Raw genomic sequence first — 20,835 nt, forward strand, 5'->3', positions numbered from 1 at the left:
AATCTCGGCTTTTAAGAGCTTGTGAAAAAGCAGAATTATTTCACTGTAAGATAGTGGTATCCATCTCAAATCATTATAAAAGTTAAATCCCATTAAGCCAATCTTAACCAAATTATTCTTCGGCATTATAAACTGAAACAGTTATTTTGAAAGTAAAGGTTAAGCAAAACAGATAACATCCAAACAAAAGCATTGTCAGCAACCTTCTGTAATTATTTATAAGGGAAGTTGATCTGAAAAAGTATACTTACTGATATATAATTGGCCTGCATATAGAAGTAAATCTGATGTTATATTGTGGGAATTAATGCATATTAACTTTCTCCATGCCAGACACACAAAGACAATTTTGGCTTGAAAATGTATAAATTAAAAATACCTGCTGTAAATATTGTTATTTTTATTACTATTTAATTTTAGTACTTTTTATTGACTCTGGTCAGATGGAATACAGAAAACAGATCTTTCATACTTTTTTCATAGTTACCAAATTTATACTTATTGAGTTTAAATAGGTATCAGAAACAAAAATACTGATATGCGACTCTCATACTTTTTTTCATAGTTACCAAATTTATACTTATTGAGTTTAAATAGGAGGTATCAGAAACAAAAATACTGATATGCGACACATAACAAAGGTCAATGATGGAGCACATGTATGACGGTGGTCCCATAAGTTTATAATACTGTATTTTTACAGTATCTTTTCTATGTCTAAATATGTTTAGGCAAACAAATACTTATCATTGTGTTACAATTTTCTATCGTATTCAGTACACTAACACACTGTTCAAACATGTATATTAGGAGCAGTGAGCTATACCATATAGCCTAGGTGGATAGTAGGCTATACCATCTGGGTTTCTGTAAGTACTCTCTATGATGTTTGCACAACGGTGAAATCACCTAATGGCATTTCTTAAAATATATCCCATCATTGAACAATTTGTGAATGTAATCCAGAGCAAAAGTCTGTTGTAATGAAGTAGAACTGCTGTGTTCAGAGGAAGGCTTGGTAGAATCTTGGCTCTTAAGGGGTGCTTGGCATCTTAGTCTCTGGCATTTTCTCTACAATTGGTTCAAGAAATACTAATGCATGCTAAGCCATCTCATGTTGTTGTGCTCTAGATTAGGAAGTGGGCTTTGAGGTTCTTTGAGTTCTTTACAATTTCCAGGAATAAGAAAGAAAAATGCAGCACTTACTGAATCATATAAGACTTAATGTGCAGCATAATACTGGTTCTGATTTATCTTCAAGTTTCAAAGTCTGAGGCAAGCCTTAACACAGTTCTAACTTTTCAAAGTGTTGTAATTCAGCAACACTAAGCCCCACAAATGTTAACCAATAGTCCTAGCTATGCCATAAGTAAAGAATGAGACCTAAGAAAAATGACTTGGGTCTCAGTTTCCACATACATACATAGAGTGAAAATAATAATGCCTGCACTTGTGGGACATTTCTGAAGATGAGAGTAGAACATTCAAAGCGCTTCAAAAAAGTAACTTCATTACACAAATAATGATGCTGCTAATATCTGGTATCATTATCATCTAAGAGTATACTTTGCAATTCCAACCCAATAGGTTGAGAAAAAGAATTTTCTTTGAAATGGAGAATTATAAGAGTAATTATCCAAAAATTATTTATGATTACCACATAATCTACTAAATAGTGTGCTAGGCACTGGGGATAGAGAACTAATAATAACTTCACTAATTTTGTAGCCTTGTGTAAATCACATGCCCTCTCTGAGATTGTTTTCTTATTTATAAACTGCAACTAATAATTCTTTTCTTGAGAATGATTTCAACAAGATGGTGAAGTGCAAAGTTTCAGTCTTCATTCTCCCACTGAAATGCCTACTTAACAACGATATGCAGTCCAAATACCTTTATGAGAGGCCCAGAATCCTGATAAAAGGTTGTGGTAATCCAGAAGAGCACAAATCTGAGAATAGGTGCATTGAAATGAATAAGAAGAGTTTCACTTTATGCACATTAGCCCCTTCCCTAAGCTGACACAGTTTAGCATCAAGGAAGATCACTTCAGTCTACAAATTCTCCCATGGTGAGGAAGAGAGAGTGGAGCATGCATTCAACATCCTGATTTTTCAGTGCACTGCCTAAGGGGCCTGTTTTTGTCTCGTCTCGCATGGACAATTGACAAAACTGCATAATTTAGATGCCAGGGAGCAGTTAAGAACAAAGAAAAAGGGATGAGAAGCTTTCTGTGGCCAGTGTGGCTCTATGAGATTTAGAGAAGGTGCAGAACCTGAGATTTCTCCCACAGGAGAGAGGGAAAGGAGTAGAGCATGCCTCTAAACTCCAACCTTACAGTGTGTTGCACAAGGGGCCAGTTTCTGTCTCACTGCACCTAGAACACCAACAAAACTGACATAGTTTGGTGGGGGCAGCTATACATAAAGAAAAAGAAGATGGTGGCTTGTGATGCTTAGGATGACTCTGCTAGATTTATGTCGTGCAAGGGTCCCAATGGTAGGTAAATGAATCATGGGGGCAGGTCTCTCTCATGCTGTTCTTGTGATAGTGAATAAGTCTCATGAGAGATGATGGCTTTATAGAGGGGAATTTTCCTACACAAGCTCTCTTGCCTGCTACCATGTAAGATGTGCCTTCCCATGTAAGAAGTGCCTTTGCTCTTCCTTCACCTTCCACCATGATTGTGTGGCCTCCCCAGCCATGTGAAACTGTGAGTCCATTAAACCTCTTTCCTTTGTAAATTACCCAGTCTTGGGTATGTCTTTATTAGCAGCATGAGAACGGATTAATACACCCTCCAACTGACTGACTGGCCCCCTCCTCTCTGCCAAGGGGATTTCAAGGAACCTAAAAAAAACTAGTTCAGGCCATGGTGGATGAGGAAGTTGTACATGCCTCATTATATTATTCTCCCTTTGGGATTCAGGCACAACTGACAAACATTAACATTAAGACATAAATTTTAAGATTAACAAAACAGACTCTTTGTAGCAATAAGATACCAAATTCCAACTTGAATCTAGTATAGTGTCACCTGATAGATGGCAGGCCCTGAAAGAAATGAAAGTATTTTACCCTAAAATGTATTCCTTTGACATAGTTTGAAATGGCCCTGCAAATATTTAACTAAGAGTCTGGTACCTTTTAAGATCTGAAAACAGACATTGGCCATCTATTCTCCCTGAAGCCTGCTACCTTCATCTACATAACAAGAACCTAGGCTTCCATAACCCCCTTATCTTAACCCAAGCATTTCTTTCTTTTTACTTCCAGTCTAGGCAAAGCTCAAGTCTTTTTACTTTCTTTTTTTCTTTTTGAAACGAAGTCTCACTCTGTCACCCAGGCTGGAGTGCAGTGGGGCAATCTCAGCTCACTGCAACCCCCGCCTCTCGAGTTCAAGTGATTCTCTTGCCTCAGGCTTCCAAGTAGCTGGGATTACAGGCACCTGCCACTATGTCCAGCTAATTTTTGTATTTTTAGTAGAGACTGGGTTTCGCCATGTTGGCCAGGGTGGTCTTGAACTCCTGACCTCAAGTGATCCGGCAGCCTTGGCCTCCCAAAGTGCTGGGATTACAGGCATGAGCCACCGTGCCCGGCCTGCTTTCTTTTTTAATTTTTAATTTTTGTGGGTACATGGTCAGTGTATATATTTATGAGGCATGTGAAATATTTTGGTACAGGTATGCTATGCATAATAATCACATCATGAAAAATTGGATATCCATCCCCTTAAGCATTTATCCATTGGGTTCAACCAATTACCAATCAAGAAATCTTTGAATCCACTTATGACCTGGAAGCCCCACTTCATGATGTCCTGCCTTTCCAGGCTGAACCAATGTAAAATTTACATGTACTGATTTATGTCTTTGCCTGCAACTTCTGTCTCCCTAAAATGTATAAAATCAAGCTGTAACTCAACCACCTTGGGCATATGTTCTGAGGACCTTCTGAGGCTGTGTCACAGGTCATGGTCCTCACATTTGGCTCAGAATATATCTTTTCAAATATTTTACAGAATTTGGCTTTTTTGCTAACATTGAGTGGTAAGCTACCACTTATTTACTGCTAGGCTTTATGAAAGACATTGTACATATGTAATCTCAATCTCACAACCATCAAGTAGAATAGGTGGTATCAGAATCTTCATTTTATGGAAAGTAAACTTAGGCACAGGGAAGTTAACTTGCTGGAGATCCTAAAGCTAATTAATTTGTGGCAGTTATCTGTCTCTTACGTCAAAGCCTGTATTTTCACTGGCTACTGTTGGAAAACAATTATTTTTTCCAAAGTTTTATCTTCATGATAAAGCAATAAATGATTAATTTAGGAGAAGATATTCTCTAACTAGAAGAAAGAACTCCCAGTAGGCAGTCTAGTAAGCAGATGGAGGTTTTCAAGTTCATGGGGCCTATTCATTAAGTAGGTAGGACCTTCCAAACAATGTGTTCTCCATCTCTATCTCTCCCCTGACTAACTTGTCTAGATTTTGTACTCTTGTGAAAATGTGGAGAACTCAGAAGTAATGACACACTCCCTATAGTTAAGAATATTATAATCTAGTTGGGGAGAAGACTTAAGAAAATAGCACAAAGGGGATATAGAATGGTAAGGAAGGGGCCGGGCGCGGTGGCTCAAGCTTGTAATCCCAGCACTTTGGGAGGCCGAGGTGGGCGGATCACGAGGTCAGGAGATCGAGACCGCGGTGAAACCTCGTCTCTACTAAAAAATACAAAAAAATTAGCCGGGCGTGGTGGCGGGCGCCTGTAGTCCCAGCTACTCAGAGAGGCTGAGGCAGGAGAATGGCGTGAACCCAGGAGGCGGAGCTTGCAGTGAGCCAAGATTGCGCCACTGCACTCCAGCCTGGGCGACAGAGCGAGACTCCATCTCAAGAAAAAAAAAAAAAAAAGAATGGTAAGGAAGGGAAGGACCAAGTAAGAATTGAGTATTAAATAGTACTTTTTGAAAGAGATGAGGCTTGAACTTGGCAGTGATAGGTAGAAGCAGGATATAACACATCTGGAAATGTGTATAATGTGAACAAAGGCACAGAGCCATGACTATAAGTATGGTGTTTAGAGAAGGACTTTTATTTCATTAGAGTTTTTGATACTCTCGTGAAGTAAGAGTATTTGATCTATTTTGTAAGAAATGCTTTGTCTCCAGTAATCTCAGATGGTCCTAGATGGAATCTGAGTAATAGATATTTTGGCAACTACTCTAAGTTTCAACAATCTCTATGCAATGAACTTTTAAAGCAGTGTTAGTTTATTAGCAAGCACCAGCTTTCCTCATAAAAAGGGTCTATTTTAGAGAAGTACCTTAATAAGCTTTCAGTTCCCAAGACCTCATAAGACAATATTTTTTTTGAGTGTGCGTGTGTGTGCATGTATATGTATGTTTTATAGGAAAGTAGCCAAGGAATTTTTTATATTTGCTCTCATTAGGGAGAATAAGTGTTGAGTAAGAGGGAAAGAGGGAAGCAAAAAGAAAGGAAAGTCAGAGAAGATAGAACTTTGGACTGGGTGAGTTGAAGGGTCAGTGAAACTCCACTGGTGGTGGAGTGCAAGTGTTGATAATGTGAGAGAGGAAGCAGGATCCTAGGCATCTGTGGTAGTCAAGACATTACAATACGCAAAAGATTGCAAGACTGCAGTCAATAGCCATGGAAGAAGCTTATGACAATTTTACATAGATTTCAAGAATCAGGGAGATCTCAACTAAAATTTGACCTAGGTCTAAGTTGCTGTCACTTGAGATTGTGCATCCAGTCCCCAAGTTTTTACACTTAACTCCATTTGTCTGTATATGTATCGTGATCGTTAATATTGAATGTCAACTTGATTGGATTGAAGGATGCAAAATATTGTTTCTGGGTGTGTCTGTGAGGGTGTTGACAAAGGAGATAAACATTTGTGTTAGTGGACTGGGAGCGGCAGACCCACCCTTACTCTGGCTAAAGGGTAAGCACCATCTTATCAGCTGCCAGTGCAGCTATAATAAAGCAGGCAGGAGAAGATGGAAGAGAAGACTTACTGAGTCTTCTGGCCTTCATCTTTCTCCCATGCTGGATGCTTCCTGGCTTTGAACATCAGACTCTAAATTCTTCAGCTTTTGCACTCTTGGACTTACACCAGTGGTTTGCCTAGGGCTCTGAGGCCATTGGCCACAGACTGAAGGCTGCACTGTCGGCTTCCCTAGTTTTGAGGTTTTGGGACTGGGACTGATCCATCCCTGGCTTCCTTGCTCCTCAACTTGCAGACAGCCTATAGCGGGACTTTACCTTGTGATCATGTGAGTCATTTCTTCTTAGTAAATTCTCCTTCATATAGACATATCTCCTATTTGTTTTGTCCCTCTAGAGAACCCTGATTAATACATGTACATATGTGAAAATGTTTGTGTTTCTGGAACTGGCCTTTTGAGGATTAATTCCCCAATTTATTATTCAACTTGCCAGATAACACTTATTGTGTGATGTCTATTTTATAATAATAATTATGCAAGAGTAAAAGTTTCTTTCAGAGGACAGTAAATTATTAATGTGTTTCTCAATAGTCCAGTGTATAAATATGCAGATTGTAGTCTGCTGAATTACTTTATTTCATAGTTTTTTCTTTGGTAACAAGCTGCTCTTACTAGGGAAATTTCTTTTCTTTTGAGATAAAAAGAGCAATTTTTTTTTCAGGTCAGTAGTAAAGAAAGCCTATCCCCTTTCAAAATGTGTTTAATATATTTGCCATTGATATCGTGATGCAATGTATAATATATATTATAGCTGTACTCCTGAGCTTAGGTATTGTCATTAAATGGAAATAGCAAGTGTATTAAGTAATGCTATGGTCAACATCGGATTAGGTGAGCAAAAAGGAATGAAGCAATGAAATATTTTCAGCTATAATACTGACAGGGGTTTGTAGTCAATCTCTTCATATTAGTTAGATACAGTTTTCTTGTTTAATTTTTGCCCCTTGAGCAATTACTGTATATTCCACAGGAGATAAATATCATACACTGAGCTATGTGATGTGTAGCTATGGTGATGTGACATTTGAGATATAAATTAAAGGTGGGATTAATTACTTGAATCAAGATTGTGTGCTTCTTCCACATTCCTCCTGGTCTCCTTCCCTAATCCACATTTGTTCACTGTTAACAAGATATTCTTTTTATGTTTATGGAAAAGCAGTATGGCCTGATAGATACTGTTTTTCAGAAGTTTCAGAATGGAAATGATAAATTTGGCAAAGGAAAAGATCCAGAAATAACTGACAACATAGAAAAAGAACTGCATGTTTTTTTCTCTAACTTCAATTAAGCTATCACAGAAGTGGTCATTTCAATTGCTAGTTGTGTACAGCAGGGTTTCTCAACTTTATTATGCAAATGAATCACTGAAGTATCTGTTTAAATGCAGATTTCTATTCAGTAGATCAGAAATAGGGCCCGAGATTCTGCATTTTTTTATTATACTTTAAGTTCTAGGGTACATGTGCACAACATGCAGGTTTGTTACATATGTATACATGTGCCAAGTTGGTGTGCTGCACCCATTAACTCGTCATTTACATTAGGTATGTCTCCTAATGCTATCCCTCCCCCCTCCTCACACCCCACGACAGGCCCTGGTGTGTGATGTTCCCCTTCCTCTGTCCAAGTGTTCTCATTGTTCAGTTCCCACCTATGAGTGAGAACATGAGGTGTTTGGTTTTTGGTCCTTGTGATAGTTTGCTGAGAATGATGGTTTCCAGCTTCATCCATGTCCCTACAAAGGACATGAACTCATCCTTTTTTATGGCTGCACAGTATTCCATGCATTTTTAACAAGCTCCGGGAGTGCTGATGCTGGTGGTCTATGGACCACACTTTGAGTAGTTTATAGTAGTGTATGATATCAGTTCTTTCTTATTTGTTGAGATTTTTTTTATGGCTCATAATATAATCTATCTTTGTGTATATCTTGTGGGCCCTTGAATAAAATGGGTATTCTGCTGTTGTTTGGTGGAGTGTTCCATAAATTTCAATTAGATCTTGTGATGATGCTATTCAATTCTTCTATATTAAGGGTAATCTTATGTCTAATTGTTCTAGCCAACTGTTGAGAGAGGGTTTTTAAGGTACCAATTATAATTACATAGTTGCCTATTTTTCCTTTCAATTCTATCAGTTTTTGCTTCATATATTTGGACCTCTGTTTTTTTGGTTTGTACTGTGAACCCCAAAAATCTGACACAGGTCTCAGTTAATTTAGAAAGTTTGTTTTACTGAGGTTGAGGACATGCCGGTGACACAGCCTCAGGAGGTCCTGACGACATGTACTAAAGGTGGTAGGGACACAGCTTGGTTTTACATATTTTACTGAGACATGAGACATCAATCAATATGTGTAAGATAAACATTGGTTCAGTCTGGAAAGGTGGGACAACTCAAAGTCAGGGAGGGGGCTTCCAGGTCATAGGTAGCTAAGAGACAAATGGTTGCATTCTTTTGATCTTCTGATTAGCCTCTCCAAATGAGGCAATCAGATATGCATTTATCTCAGTGAGCAGAGGGGTGACTTTGCAAAGAACGGGAGGCAGGTTTGCTCTAAGTAGTTCTCAGCTTGACTTTTCCCCTTAGGTTAGTGATTTTGGGGCCCCAAGATTTATTTTCCTTTCAGAGTAAAAACTTAGGATTGCTATTTCTTGTGAGATTGACCCTTTTATCATTGTATAATGTTACCCTCTGTCTCTGGTAATTTTCTTTGCTCTGAAATCTACATGATGTTAATGTATCCACATTATTTTCTTTTGATTAATGTTTGTATTATATACATTTTTCCATTATTTCACATTAAACTTGACAATATCATCATATTTGAAGTGAGTTTCTTGCAGACAGCATATGCAGTAGCTGGGTCATAATTTTTAAACCCTTATGTTAATCTTTGTGTTTTCATTGGTATATTCAAACCATTAGCGTTTAAAGCAATTATTGATCCATTTATTCTTTGTTTTCAATTTTTTTTCCTCTTTCTGGCTTCTTCATTTCCTTTTTCCACCTTCCTGTAAGTTTCTGTAACTTGTTTTTGTACAATTTTATTTTAACTTACTTATCCTGTTTCCACATGAATCATTTTGTGTAATATTTTTAGTGGTTGCCCAAGATAATACATTATATATACACAACTTTTCAGTCTGTTGGTGTCATAATCTTACCGGTTTAAATGAAGTGTAGAAACTTCATCTCCATTTACTGTTCCCCATTTATAATTCAATAGCCTTAAATATTTTCTGTATATATATTTAGAGCCACATCATACAATGTTACAATTTCTTCAATATTTCATCATAATTTAGAAAACTCAAAAGAAGAAAAGTCTATTATATTTACTCATTTCCATTTGGTTATGTATAAATTCTACTTATTTGATAAAAATTTCCTGTTTTCATTTAAGGTTATTAATAATTGCTTGTTGAAGCACGCTTACAATGCCTGCTTTAATGTCTTTATCAGATAGCTAACCTTTCTGTAACCTCAGTGTTGGGGTTGTGGGAATCAAGGGACAGGAGTGACCAATGGGTGGGACAGGAGGATTTTATTAGGTGGCCACCAGCTCAGCAGATTAATATCCAAAGGCTAAGCCCCGAACAAAGACAGGGCCTGACTTTTATACATGCAACCGAAGGGGGTTGGCCAGTTAGTGGCACAAAACCTGCAGGGCGGGCAAGCAAGCTTACAGAAGCAGAACAAAGGCAGTTTCTCAAACAGTGACAGGTGTTGCAACTCAGGAATGTCTTGTGACCTTCATCATACTGCACAGATGGGAAAACAGGAACTTACAAAATCCTTACAAACTTACAGAAATAGTTAAAAAATAGTTATGACAGCAGAACAAAGAATAATAGTATGGGGAAAGAATTCAAAAGGGGGAAACTGATAAGAATAACTTGTTTTTCTCATCCCTGCTCCTGGAACCCATTCCTTCTGGCCCCTGGCTCTGCTAATAGTACTATCAAAGCCCCAACAGAGCCCTGCCTTAGAGTGAGTCAGCCCAGGATAGAAAACTTGTTTTTCTTCCTTTTTTTTATTTTACATCTCCTGCTTCATTGGCATATATTGCTTTTATTTTTTTCATTTGTTTCAAGATTCTACTGATCTTCAGATGCATTGTTTTATTTTCAGACATTTACAATTTTGTACTGTGAGACTCTGGATCTTTTTGAAATATTCTGCTTACCTGGCTTTCACTAACATCACTCCAGCAGAGAAAGGGAGTGTAGCAGTGCAGTAAGGGAGTCCTTGTTACACCCTAGTGGGGTTGAAAGTCCTAGTTCTCTACTCAGTCTTCTCTGACACAATATGGTGGGAAGGTTGTGGTGATTTGTTACACCCTGGTGAAGGTAATCTTTTTGCTTCCCCACAAGGTGTTTGTTGTCATGGATAATGTTGAGGTCACAGTTTTTTCCATGGTGTTTAGCTAAAGTAGAGCCATTAGGGCCGAAGAGTTTCTGGTCTTTCTGGGCTGCCTCTATCATAGCCTGTTGACCAGAGAGAGCAGGGTTTTATCTTTGTTTTTTGTCTACACTCATAGGCATTTCCAGATTGCTGGCTTCTTCAACTACACATCTGCAATATACATGACAAAACTGAATTGCCATATACAGAATAATGAAACTGGACCTATATCTCTCACCATACACAAAAGTAAAGTCAAGATAGATTGAATGCTTAAATATAAGACTTGAGACTTTAAAAATACTAGGAAAACCTAAGGAAATCTCTTCTGGGCATTGGTCTAGGCAAATAATTCATGACCCAGACCTCAAAATCACAGGCAACAAAAACCAAAAAAACAAACAAAAAAAAAACCAAAAGCCAAAAAAACCAAACGGGACTTAATTAAACTAAAAAGCTTCTTGCACAGCAAAATAAATAATCAACACAGTGAATAGATAATTTGCAGAATGGAAGGCATCTGACAGGCCACTGATATTCAGAATTAATAAAGAACTCAACGTAAAAAAATTTCAAATAATCCCATTAAAAAGTACACAAAAGACATGAATGTACATTTTTCAAAAGAAGATATAGAAATGACCAACAGGCATATGAAAAAATGCTCAACATTACTAATCGTCAGAGAAATGCCAAATAAAGCCATGATGAAATATGGTGTTACGCCAGTCCAAATGGCTGTTATTTAAAAGACAAAAAAAAAACTGATGTTGGTGAGGATGAGGAGAAAATGGCATGCATATGCACCATTGGAGGGAATGTAAATAAGTACAACTTCTATGGAAAACAGTATGAAGACTTCCCAAAGAACTAAAGATATAACTACCATCAGATCCAGCAATCACACTACTAGGTATCTTCCCAAAGGAAGATAAATCATTATATCAAAAAGATACATGCACTCATATGTTTATCACAGCATTATTCACAATAGCAAAGATATGGAATCAACTTAAGTGTTCATGAAGAGATGATTGCATAAAGAAAATGTGATACACAGACAGACACACAAAATTGTACACTATTCAGTCATAGCAAAGAGTAAAATCGTGTCTTTTGCATCAACATGGCTGAAACCGGAGGCATTTGTTTTAAGTGCAACAGCTCTGGTACAGAAGACAAATACTGCATCGTTCTCTCTTATAAGTAGGAGCTAAATAATGGGTCCAAATGGACATAGTTTGGAATGACAAACAACAGAGACTCAGAAGGGTACAGGGATAGGAGAGGGTGCATGATGAGAAATTACCTAATGGATACAGTATACATGATTTGGGTGATGGAGTGATGGATAACTCTAAAAGCCTTAACTTTACTGCTATGCAGTCCATGCATTAAAAGAATTATATTTGTATCCCATAAATATATACAATTAAAATTTTAAAAAAGAAAATTCAAATAACTTACCACTGTGTTCACTGTATTGTTCTTTGGGTCCTGAAGTTTCTAGCTGGTTTCTTCTCTTCATTCATGGGTTTTCTTATGTTTGCTAGACAGATATATATGTGTGTGTATATATATATGTTATATATATTATATATGTCTTATGTATGTATTTATATATGTATGTATTATATGTAATTTCTAGGATTGTACTTAGCGCTTGAACTTAGGGAGGACTAGGGGAAAATTATTTTGGAAGTATAAATCCCTATTATCCAATTTTGTAGATGATGAAACAGACTAAGATAAGGTCAACAACTTCCCCAAGATCATATTGCAAAATAAGCAGAAGGGCTAGGCTTCTCTCCTTTTAATTTAGCTTAATCTGTCTTCCTCAAACAATGTTATAAATATGTTATAATGCTTTACTTCTCTCTTAGGTTCTTCAATTTTATCATCCATGAAAAATTTAGAAATAATATGTATTGTCACACTTGCTTTTAGAACTACATGGGCTGCTTTTAAATGTCCAATTAGCCATGGATTGATTATTACTGATTTAGAAAATTATAGTTTAAAAGTCTTGAAAGTTAATTTAATTTGATTTTTTTGCAGTTCAATCAAACATAAGCCTGAGTGCTAGTTGTTTTAAACAGTTTTTTAATCATTTTTCCTTAATCATTAATTTTATGCATTGAATATTTTTATTTGCTGTGGTTTCAAAGTAGAGATTCTTTAAGTAAGTTCCACTAGTATATTGAAATTATGATTCCATTTATAAACTACATAGAAAACTTTTTTGGAACAGGTACTGCCTAATGGTGAGTTAATAACACAATTTTTCAAGCATGAAAGACAAGTCATTGTGCATTTCTCTTTGTGTGATGTGAAAGCCACTAAGGTGAGTATGATCCTTCATGCCATCATCTGTCATTTTCCAAACCAGTCCCACAAAGGAGTTTTCCTCTACTTCCTTCTCAAAATACAGTTTGGATCCATTAATGTTTTAGATTTATAACCCTTATTTCTTATCCTGCAGAATAAAGAGCGAACTGTCATGTACCTGCAGAGGAAAGCATTTTGTGTAATAAAGTAGAAAGAACTGACCCTCGGTACACTAGTCATTTCCCCATTCTCCATACTAAAGTTCCCTTACCTTTTAAGCAGCTATTTTAAGAACACATCAGACTGTAACAACATTACCTAAGTGCTAGTGAAGCTCAGTTATAAACAGGCTTAAGTAAAAATTTATGTAAGATCACAGTAACTAGTGTATTATGAAAGGGTTATAATAAGAATGATATATTGAACCTCTCAGCCATTAGGTGGCCTTATAGGGCCTGGGATAGTCAAAGCCCCTAAACCAGTGACAATCTGGCTATAAGTGTCTACATGTATCATGATGAAATAAAGTTTGGGAAGAACTGATTTAGATGCATTAACAGAGTCCTCATATATTTATTTATTCATTTAACTTAGTTAATAAGCAAGCTCTGAGGTAAGCAGTCAAATCTTATTTTAATATCTAAGGAGAAACTAGGGCACTTGAAGTAGGATACTAATATTTAAGGTTGTTGCCACGTTTTCCCAACATATTGCTTAGTACCACTTTTACAGACAAAATAAAACACTAGAGGAGCAATATATAGTATTGGATAAACCTAAGGCTCTGGAGTAAGGCAGAACTGGGATTAAGTCCTACCTTGGCCGTTTACTAGCAGAATAGAGCAGCAGTTAATAATATAGTCCTTGAAATCATCTGTGTGACCTATGGTGAGTGATTCAACCTTGTTATGTCTCATCTACTAATCTCTGAAGTGGTAGATGAAATGGTAATAACACACTTCACAGGTCACTTTAAGATTACAGGAGTAATATGTGGCAAGCAATATGAATAGAACCCGGCACTTAATAAGTGTTCAATAAGTATTGTTAATAAATGAAACTGTGATTTTAATGATTAGCTGGATTAAATAGACTATAAGCTAACTAATTGACCAATTTTATGGTTAGATGAGTAAACCCAGTGACAGTATTCTTTCAAAAAGCATGGCTTTTGTCATTAAGGGGGTGGAGTTGTGTGTTTGTGTTTTGGAAGTGGGTAGTATAGGAGGGAGGTGACAATCACGTCCCTTAACTCCTTTAAATTTTAATCAATTACATAGACACAAGGGGCCAGATTGAGATTTAAAAAAATACCAATTCCATTTACAGAAAGCTGGACTGAATTCTACAATTCAAGATCCTATGCATAAGTAACAAGTATGTATGTTCTTGTTTAGAATTGTTACAACTTCTGTGTGGAACCAAGTTTAATAAATTGGCTTTATATATTTATTACCAAAGTATATTCACCTGGACGTGTTCTATCATGCCTTATTAAATGTCAGTTCCACTCTAAGGAAACAATTGCCACCTCAATATGAAAATGATATCCTTGGCTACATCTTGAAATCTTATCTTGAACAGGGCAAGGTAAAGATAAAGGAATAATCAACAACTACCCCCAATACTATGACTTATTATTAAGTGTTTGCTCTATTAATCTTGTGAGCTTGTGTTATTATCTGAATCTCCAAGAGTGAGCTTATTCAGTAATGTCTAACTAGTGGATACTTTACTTTAGAGAAATAACAACTTTATATCAAGATCAAGTTGGCCCTCTGTGTGGGCACCTCAAGTCTCCTTAAATTCACTGAGTTGATTAAGCTTTCTCTAGGAAATAGTTGTATCTTTAGATGCTATGTCCTAGAGAGATTCCCTAATAAGAAAGACTGTATTTGGAAGACAATCGAATATAAGAAAGAACACATTTTTATGCACTTGCACCAAATCATAATAACCAGAACCCATGTGTACAAAGGGCCAACTGTGCATAAACAAATGCAGAATAATGTAATACTGTATTGGTGGTACACAAATCACACTTAATTTTAGCGTACATAGTAAAAGACAAAAGTATTAAGAATAATTATAAACAAAAAAATGATGGATGGATATATACTATAAAAATAAGCAAATTATGAGATGAATAACATAGATTTTGTGGGGGGAGAAGTAAGTGTAGAGTTTTGTATGCAATGGAAGTTAAGTTGCTATCACCCTAAAACAGACTGTTGTAAGAAGTTTTATGGAAGCCTCATGGAAACCACAAAGAAGAAAAAAACTATAGAAGATACAAATCAGATAAAGAGAAAGGAATAAAAGTATATCACTACAGAATATCATCAAGTCACAAAGGAAGACAGCAAAAAAGGAACAAAGATTACAAAGCAGACAGAAAATAACAAAATGTCAATAGTAAGTCCTTACCTATCAATAATTACTTTAAGTGAAATGAACTAAACTCACTAACCAAAGACATAGAGTTGCTGGATGGATATATAAAACAAGATTCAACCTTATGATGTCTAGAAGAGACTAACTTTAGATATAAAGACACATATCCTGAAAATGAAGATATGGAAGATATTCCATGCAAATTATAATTGAAATAGAGCAGAAGTGGCTACATTTCTATGAGAAACAAATAGCCTTTAGATAAAAAACTGTCACAAAAGACAAGAAAATCATTACTTAATGATACAAGGGTCAATTCATCAGGAAGATAAAAGCAATTATAAATATATATGTACTCAACATAAGAACACACACACACACATATATAGCAAAAATTTACAGATCTGAGGATAGAAATAGCAGTATAGTAATAGTAGGAGACTTCAATACCTCAGTTTCAATAATGGATAGATCATATAGACAGAAAATCAGTAAGAAAGCAGCAGATTTGAACAACACTATAGGCCAAATGAACCTAACAGACATATAAAAACATTCCACTAAACAACAACAGAATATACATTCTTCCCAAACACACATAGACCTTTCTCTAGGATAAAAATAATATTTGGTCTCAAAACAACACTTAAAAATTTATGACAATTGAAATCATACCCTGTTTCTTTTTACAACCACAAAGGAATGAAACAAGAAATCAATAACAAAATAAAAATGAGATAGTTCACAACTACATAGAAATAAACAGCACACTCTTGAACAAGCATTGAGTCAAAGTAGAAATCAAAAGAGAAATTAGAAAATATCATAGGCGGGGCCTGGTGGCTCATGCCTGTAATCCCAGCATTTTGGTAGGCTGAGGCAGGTGACTCTCTTGAGCTCAGAAGTTTCAGACCACCCTGGGCAACATCTCTCCCCAAAATACAAAAACATTACCCGGCATGGTGACAGGTGCCTGTGGTGTCAGCTACTCAGGAGAGTGAGGTGGGAGGATCTCTTGAGCCTGGGAGGCAGAGATTGTAGTGAGTGGCGATAGCACCACTGTACTCCAGCCTGGGTGACAGAGAGAGATGCTTTCTCAGTAAGAAAAAGAAAAAAAAAAAAAAATATATATATATTTAATAAATGTAAATGAAAACAAAACATACCTAAACTTACGATATTCAACAAAAGCAGTAATAAGAGGGAAGTTTGTAGCAACAAACACCCACATAAAAAACGAAAAAAGATCCCAAATAAACAGCCTAAATTTTAACCTCGAGCAACTGGAAAAACAAGTAAAAACTAAGCCCAAAGTCAATAGAAGGAAGAAAATAATTAAGATTAGCGTAAAAATAAATTGAGAATGGAAAAATAATAGAAAAAAATCAACAAAATAGGAGTTCTTTTGATGAAAAGATAAACAAAATCAAGAAATCCCTAGCTAGATTAGTAAGAAAAAGAGAGAAAACTCAAATATATAAAACCAGAAAAGAAAGTGGAGACATTACAAATGATACCACAGATAAAAAAGATCATAGAGGACTTTTCTGAACAATTATATGCCTATCAATCAAACAACCAATTCTTTAAATTCTTAGATGCATACACATCATGAAGACTGAACTAAGAATAATGGAAAGCCTGAGCAAACAAATAACAAGGAGATAGAAACAGTAATGAGAATCCTCCCAATAAAGAACTCCAGGAGCAGATAGCTTAACAGGTGAATTCTACCAAATATTTAAAGAAGAATTAATACTAATCCTAAACTCTTCACAAAAATAGAATACATAACAATTCCAAACTCATTTTATGAGGCCACCATCATCCTGATACCAAACTAAGACAAAAACACCACAACAAAACGAAACAAAAATAGGCCAATAGACCTGATAAGCATGGATGCGAAAATTCTTAACAAAATAGCACACCACATTCAACAGCACGTTAAAAGAATCTTACAGTATGACCAAGTGGAATTTATCACTGGGATGCAAGGGTTCTTCAACCTGCAAATTAATTAGTGTGACATATCACATCAACAGAATGAATGAGAAAATTACACGATCATATTAATAGGTGCAGAAAAAGCATTTGGCAAAATGTAACACTTTTTTATGAGAAAAACTCTCAGCCAACTAGGTATGCGTGGAACTTAGCACAATACAAATTATTTATAAAAAACCAACAGCTAATATAATACTCATCAGTGAAAAGCTGAAAGCTTTCCCTCTAAGATCTGGATGAAGGAAAAGATGCCTATTCTCATCACTTCTAGTCAATGTAAGACTGGAAATCCTAGCCAGAGCAATTAGAGGAAAAAAGACATAAAAGATATCAACACAGGAAAAGAAGAAGTAAAATTATTTCTTTACAGATGACATGATCTCATATGTAGAAAACCCTATAGAACCCAAAGGGGGGAAAAAGCTGTTAGCATTAATAAATTTGGTAAAGTTTCAGATTACAAAATCAACATAAAAGTCATTTGCATTTCAATACACTAACAACAAAGTGAAAATAAAATTGAGAAAACAATTCCATTTATTATACAATAGCATTAATAAGAATAATATGCTTAGAAAAATAACTAACCAAGGTAGTGAAAGACTTTTGCACTGGAAACTATAAAACACAAATGAGAGAAGTAAAACATAGCACAAATAAATAGCCATACCACGCTCATGGATTGGAAGAATTGATGCTGTTAAAATGTTCGTATGACTCAGGATATTCAGCAATCCCTCTTCTGGGTATATATCAAAAGAAAAGTCAGCACTTCATATGTGTACACATGTATATAATGTTATATTTTTCAGCCTTAAGAATGAATTAGATCCTACCGTTTAGAACAATGGTCTTGGAGGACATTATACTAAGTGAAATAAGTTGGAGACAGAAATAAAATTGCTGCATGATCTAACTTATATTTGGAATCTAAAACAAAGAGTAGAATGGTGGTTACCAGGGATAGGAGATAGAATAGGGAGATGCAGATGAAAGGGTACAAATTTGATATTATGTAGGATGAATAAATCTAGAGATACAATGTGCAACATGAGGACTATAGTTAGTTATATTGTATTGTATCCTGGAAATTTGCTGGCAAATGTGCTGTGTTTTTACCACACACAGAAAAAAATGGTAACTATGTGTGATGATAGATAATTTTATTGACTATATTAATCATTTCACTTTGTATATGTATTTCAAACTTACACATTGTATATTTTAAATATATATACACCTATGTATATATAATTTAAAAGTATATATACTACCCAGCTAATCTACAGAGTCGATGTAATCACAATCAAATTCCAAACAGCAAATTTACTGATGTAGTAAAACAATTTTATCATTCATATGGAACCACATAAAAGATCCTGAGCAGCCAAAGCATCTTTGAAGAAAAAGGACAAAACTGGAGACATCAAACTTCCCAATTTTGAAATATCATACACAGCTACAGTAATAAAAAAAGTATGGTGCTAGTATCAAGACAAACATATAGATCAATAAAAAAATAGAGATATCAGAAATAGGCCTACTCACATGATAAACTAATTTTTGACAAGGGTGCCAGGAATACACAATACGAAAAATGTAATATTGATAATAAATAGTGTTAGGAAAACTAGATATCCAGATGCAAAGGAATGAAATTGGATCCTTATCTTACATCATACACAAAAATCAACTCAAAACGGATTAAATAATTAAATGTAAGACCCATAAATATAAAACATGTAGAAGTAAGCATAGGGAAAAGCTTCTTGTAATTGGCCTTGTCAGTGATTTTTTGGATATGATCTTGTATACACCAAAGCACAAGGAAGAGAAGTAAAAATAAACAAGTGCAGCTACATCAAAATAAAGATCTTCTGCACAGCAAAGAATACGATCAACGAAGTGAAAAGGTAACCTTTGAAATGGGAGAGAACATTTGCAAACCATGTATCTGTTAAGGGGTTAATATCCAAAATACGTAAGAAACTTCTACAAGTTAACAGCAATAAAACAAATAACCTGATTTAAAAATGTGCAAAGGATTTGAATAAATATTTCTTTTAAAAAGACATACAAATGGCTAGCAAGTATATGAAAAGGTCATCAGAATCATCAATTATCGGAGAAATGAAAACCAAAACCACAATGAAATATCACCTTACATCTGTTAGTTTGGCTTTTATCTGAAAAATAAAAACATAAAAGGTAAGTGTTGGCAAGGATATGAAGGAAAATGAACACCTGTACACAGTAAATGAGGATGTAAACTGGTACAGCCACTGTGAAAAACAGTACGGAGATTCCTCAAAAAATGAGAACTATAACCTCTATATGATCCAGCAATCCCGCTTCCGGATAAATATCCAAAGAAACTAATTAGTATGTCAAAGAGACATAGGTACTCCCATGTTCGCTGCAGCATTATTCACAATAGTCAAGACATAGAAGCAAGTAAAATATCTATTAACATATGAATGAATTAAAATGTGTTAAAGTATATAAACCTTTTTAAATATATCCTACAGCTAGATAATAGGACGAAATTCCAGTGTTCTCTAGCACTGTAGGATGACTATAGTTAACAATAATATGTTATAATTCAAATAGCTAGGAAGAAGATATTAAATATTTCCAACAAAAATAAATAATAAAAGTTTGAAATGATGGGTACACTAATTGCTCTGATCTGATCACTCTAACTTGTATGTATTGGAAAATTACTATGTACCTCATAAATATGTACAAGTGTTACATATCAATTTAAAAACAATAAAATATTTTAAAATGTAGTATATACATAAAATGGAATGGTATTTTGTCTTTAAAAAAAGAAAATTCTGGGGCTGGGAGCAGTGGCTCACACCTGTAATCCCAGCACTTTGGGAGGCCGAGGCGGGTGGATCACCTGAGGTCAGGAGTTCGAGACCAGTCTGACCAACATGGAGAAACCCCGTCTCTACTAAAAAAAAAAAAAAAAAAAAAAATACAAAATTAGCCGGCCGTGGTGGTGCATGCCTGTAATCCCAGCTACTTGAGAGGCTGAGGCAGGAGAATCAATTGAACCCTGGAGGCAGAGGTTATGGTGAGATCACACCATTGCACTCCAGCCTGGGCAACAAGAGCGAAATTCCATCTCAAAAAAAAAATAATAATAATTTGTCAATTATACCTCAACGAAGCTGGAGGAAATAAAACGAATGAATGAGGAAGGACATACAGAAATCAACAGCAACAACACAGAGGAGAAAGACCAGAAGGGAGACACAAAGACCAGGAGACCAAGAAGGAACTTAACCCAAAGGAAAAGGAAACTGGGAGCCGAAGCTTAGTGAGGGAGGAGGAAGCAGGGACAGACAGTGCAACTCAGGAACAGGGTCGGGGAAAGGCAGAGGCACAATGAGCGGTGTGGGGAGGCCAGAGGACAACGTGGACTCAACATGGGTATGAAATACCTCGGGGCCGGGCACAGGGGCTCATGCCTGCAATCCCAGCACTTCAGGAGGCCGAGATGGGCAGATCACTTGAGCCCAGGAGTTCAAGGCCAGCCTGGGCAGTATGGCAAAACCCATGTTTTCTCTACTAAAAAATAGAAAAATTAGTTGGATGTGGTGGTGCGTGCCTGTGGTCCCAGCTACTTGGGAGGCTGAAGTGGAAGGATCACTT

This window comes from Hylobates moloch, unplaced genomic scaffold, assembly GCF_009828535.3.
Source record: "Hylobates moloch isolate HMO894 unplaced genomic scaffold, HMol_V3 SCAFFOLD_7, whole genome shotgun sequence".
Taxonomy (NCBI): domain Eukaryota; kingdom Metazoa; phylum Chordata; class Mammalia; order Primates; family Hylobatidae; genus Hylobates; species Hylobates moloch.